The sequence below is a fragment of the Arachis hypogaea genome, chromosome 14 (genome assembly GCF_003086295.3).
Source record: "Arachis hypogaea cultivar Tifrunner chromosome 14, arahy.Tifrunner.gnm2.J5K5, whole genome shotgun sequence".
Lineage (NCBI taxonomy): Eukaryota > Viridiplantae > Streptophyta > Magnoliopsida > Fabales > Fabaceae > Arachis > Arachis hypogaea.
In genome coordinates this window covers 48,973,685-48,978,544 of record NC_092049.1, presented here as the reverse complement: position 1 = coordinate 48,978,544, position 4,860 = coordinate 48,973,685, and the positions used below count along the sequence as shown (strand labels likewise).

At 35.1% G+C, this 4,860-nt stretch overlaps 1 non-coding gene across 1 annotated transcript; it reads left to right on the top strand.

The window, feature by feature from the left end:
- Nucleotides 1–567: 567 nt before the first annotated feature.
- On the top strand, nucleotides 568–671 carry LOC112745560 (small nucleolar RNA R71). Its single transcript, XR_003173480.1, has one exon. It is a non-coding gene; the product is annotated as a small nucleolar RNA R71 (small nucleolar RNA).
- Nucleotides 672–4,860: the final 4,189 nt, after the last annotated feature.

Below are 4,860 nucleotides of genomic sequence, written 5' to 3'. Positions count from 1 at the left end.
AGAGATAGATCAGGATGAGGAGATGGATGAGCCTCATGACGATCTTTCGATCGACCACGTGTAGATATAGTCCGACAGCAGTAGGGGAATTCTTTTGATGACACTCTAGTCTAACATTATCTGTTAGTTAGTCTCTCATTTGTGTTAGTACACCTGAGAGCTAGGAGCTATATAGTGGTTAGGCTAGCCTGGGCACCAGCTTAACGGCTTTTTGTAAGGGCCAGGCCTGGGAGTGTCGTGTATATATTAGCTACGTAGGATGACGAGGATGTAAACTAACTTAATCTTGTGTGAACACTATATGTGTTGTTTTAGTATACATGATGTACAATATTAGCTGAGTTATATGTTTCTTTATGCTTCCTTATTATTTCTATCAGTGTGTGCTTATTTATTTTACTCCCTCGCTCGCAACGATATAAGTAAAAAAAAAATGTTACCCGTAAAATTGGCAATGTTCTAACAAGGAACAGGCTCATATATTAAGTAATAGTTAATAATTCGGAAGAACAAGTTGGTAAAACTTGGCTTCTTGTATGACCATGGCATACTGGGAGTTGGGTCGTTAGATCAGAAGGACACTTTTTGGTCAGTTCCTTGTATCTCTCCCAAGCTTCATAGAGGGACTCACCTTCTTTCTGTTTGAAGGTTTGAACATCCACTCTAAGCTTACTAAGCTTTTGAGGAGGAAATAACTTCGCTAAGAAAGTCGTGACCAGCTTATCCCAAGAGTTCAGGCTGTCTTTAAGTTGAGAGTCCAACCATATTCTAGCTCTGTCTCTTACAGCAAATGGGAAAAGCATAAGCTTGTAGACCTCGGGATCAACCCCATTGGTCTTAACAGTGTCACAGATTTGCAAGAATTCAGTTAAGAACTGAAAAGGATCTTCTGATGGAAGTCCATGAAACTTGCAGTTCTGTTGCATCAGAGAAACTAATTGAGGTTTCACCTCAAAATTATTTGCTCCAATGGCAGGGATTGAGATGCTTCGTCCATGTAAATTGGAATTTGGTGCATTAAAGTCACCAAGCATCTTCCTTGCACCTCCACTATTGTTATTGGTTTCGGCCATCTCAACTTCTTTTTCGAAAATTTCAGTAAAGTCCTCTTCAGAGTGTTGTGTTTTAGCTTCTCTTAGCTTCCTCTTGAGAGTCCTTTCAGGTTAAGGATCAGTTTCAACAAGAATGTTCTTATCCTTGTTCCTGCTCATATGAAAAAGAAGAGAACAGAGAAGAAGAGGAATCCTCTATGTCACAATATAGATATTCCTTTATGTGAGTAGAAGAGGAGAAGAATAGGAGAGTAGAATGGAGAAGAGAGAAGATGAAGAATTCGAATTTCAAATTAAAATAAAAGGAAAATATTTTTGTTTTTATTAAATTAATTAATTAGAATTCGAAAATATAAAAAGAAATAAAATAAAATTGAAATTTAAAACAATTAGTTAATTAAAAAGAATTTTGAAAAAAAGTTAGTGATTTTCGAAAATTGGAGAGAGAAAAGTAGTTAGGATTTTTGAAAAAGATATGATTGAAATAGAAAACTTTTAAAATCAAACAAAAAGTCAAGTAGTTAATTGAAAAAGATTTGATTGAGAAGATATGATTGCAATTTATTAAAAAAAAAAATATGATTGAAAAGATATGATTGAAGAAGAAATTAAAAAGATTGGATTTTGAAAAAGATTTTGAAATTAGCAATAAAAAAGATATAATTTTGAAAATTAAATTTGATTACTTGACTAACAAGAAACAAAAAGATATGATTTTAAAATTTAAAGATTGAACCTTTCTTAATAGGCAAGTAACAACTTGAAATTTTTGAATCTAAAAATTAAATGTTAGTGAGATTTTTGAAAATATGAAGTAAGAATAGGAAAAAGATTTTGAAAATCAATTTTTAAAAAAAAATTCGAAAAAATATATAAAAATAAATGAAAAAGATTTGATTTTTGAAAAAGATTTGAAAAGATAGAATTTTGAAATTGAAATTTATGAGTAAAACAAGGAAAGATATATTTTTGATTTTTGAATTTTTAATGATGAGAGAGAAAAACACTAAATTGAAATAAAACATAAGAATTATGAATCAAAATAACTAATGAATGCAAGAACACTTTGAATGTCAAGATGAACACCAAGAAACAAGAAACACAAAATTATTTTTGATTTTATGATTTTATAATTTTTTTGGATTTTTGAAAATTTATTTTTAGAAAAACGAAAAGAAAGAAAAAATTTTTGAAAAATTTTTGAAAACTTTTTTTTTTTGAAAACAAAATAAAAGTTGAAACAAGAAAATTACTTAATCTGAGCAACAAGATGAACCGTCAGTTGTCCAAACTCGAACAATCCCCGGCAACGGCGCCAAAAACATGGTGCACGAAATCGTGATCGTTCATTCCTTGGTAACGGCGCTAAAAACATAATACGCACGTTCATAATTTTATTTCTTTTTCACAATTTCGATACAACTAACCAGCAAGTGCACTAGGTCGTCCTAGTAATAAAACTTACGTGAGTAAGGGTCAATCCCACGAAGATTGTCGGCTTGAAGCAAGCTATGGTCACCTTGTAAATCCTAGTCAGGCGGATTCAAAAGGTTATAGAGTTTTAATAATTAAAAGATAATTGAAATATAAGCTAGGATAGAGATACTTATGTAATTCATTGGTGAGAATTTCAGATAAGCGTATAGAGATGCTTTCGTTCCTCTGAACCTCTGCTTTCCTGCTGTCTTCATCCAATCATTCCTACTCCTTTCCATGGCAAGCTTTATGTAGGGCATCACCTTTGTCAATGGCTACATCCCATCCTCTCTGTGAAAATGGTCCAAGGCGCTGTCACTGCATGGCTAATCATCTGTCAGTTCTCGATCATACTGGAATAGGATTTACTATCCTTTTGCGTCTGTCACTACGCCCAGCACTCGCGAGTTTGAAGCTCGTCACAGCCATCCCTTCCCAGATCCTACTCAGAATACCACAGACAAGGTTTAGACTTTCTGGATCTCAAGAATGGCCGTCCATGGGTTCTAACTTATACCACGAAGATTCTAATATCTCGGACTCGGTCCTCTGTATTAGATATCTAAGAGATACTCATTCTAGCTTGTTTGCATGTAGAACGGAAGTGTTTGTCAGGCACGCATTCATAGGTGAGAATGATGATGAGCGTCACATAATCATCACATTCATCATGTTCTTGGGTGCGAATGGATATCTTAGAGAAGGAATAAGCTTTAATTGAATAGAAAAAGCAGTAGTACTTTGTATTAATTCATGAGGAACAGCACAGCTCCACACCTTAATCTATGGAGTGTAGAAACTCTACCGTTGAAAATACATAAGTGATAAAGTCCAGGCATGGCCGAATGGCCAGCCCCCTAAATGTGATCAAAGGATCAAAAGATAATCTAAAGATATAATACAATAGTAAAAAGTCCTATTTATGCTAAACTAGTTACTAGGGTTTACAGAAATGAGTAAATGATGCAGAAATCCACTTCTGGGGCCCACTTGGTGTGTGCTTGGGCTGAGCATTGAGCTTTACACGTGTAGAGGCTTCTCTTGGAGTTGAACGCTAGTTTGTAACCTGTTTCTGGTGTTTAACTCCACTTTGCAACCTGTTTCTGGCGTTTAACTCCAGAATCGTCTAAAATCGAGCAAAGTATAGAGTATTATATATTTCTAGAAAGCCCTGGATGTCTACTTTCCAACGCAATGGAGAGCGCGCCATTTGGAGTTCTGTAGCTCCAGAAAATCCACTTTGAGTGCAGGGAGGTCAGAATCCAACAGCATCTGCAGTCCTTCTTCAACCTCTGAATCTAATTTTTGCTCAAGTCCCTCAATTTCAGCCAGAAAATACCTGAAATCACATAAAAACACACAAACTCATAGTAAAGTCCCGAAATGTGAATTTTAATTAAAAGCTAATAAAAATATACTAAAAACTAATTAAATTATACTGAAAACTATGTAAAAACAATGCCAAAAAGCATATAAATTATCCCCTTATCAATGATCTGTATGTCCCTAATGGGAAATATATCAGACCTCCAGCAGCCACTACAAGCCAACCCACTGAACCGACTGAAGAGATTCCTCCTTCAACACCACAAGCACCTACTACAAACTAACTGCTCTAACAGATACTTGAAAGGTTGGATCAACAGGAACACAAAGCAAAGCTGCAAAAGCGCCGTAACAAGCGCTGATTCACATACCTCAAGGAGCTACTTAAAGGAAAATATAGAGACTCAGACACCTCGAACTCCACTTCCTTTACCAGCACAGGGAATCATGACGGTCCCGACTGTGGAGATACTGCTACCAGCCCACCTTTGTTCCTGACAGATGGCACCGAGGACGGTGTAAAGCCTTAAGTGTGGGGAGGTCGGTCAGTACCTGACTTCCGGATGTAAATTCTCTTCCCTAACACCAATAAAATAGGATATTCAGTTAGTTTTTCTTTTGTAGAATATGATAAATTGCATAGTAATAGATTGGTTGCATGCATGTTCTACTTGATTGAAAAGACAGTAAGTTTCTTCTAAGACCCTATTTTTAGAATAAAATTTCACTAATTTTAATCAAAACTCTCATGTTAAATTTGCTGGAAGTTGTATTTGGAACATGGTTTTTGAGCTACAGAACACACAACCTGTGAGATTTGAGCCTTTATACATGGTTACACTATCTAACCATAATTATTTTTTTCTTATGTGTTTACTTCTCTATGATTGTAATCTATATTTTGTTTCATCCTATATGTCCAATGTTTAATATATTTATATGCTTGCATATGATTGCGGCCATTATTTGTTTATCTCACTTATCCCAAATAAGCCTACCCTTTCAA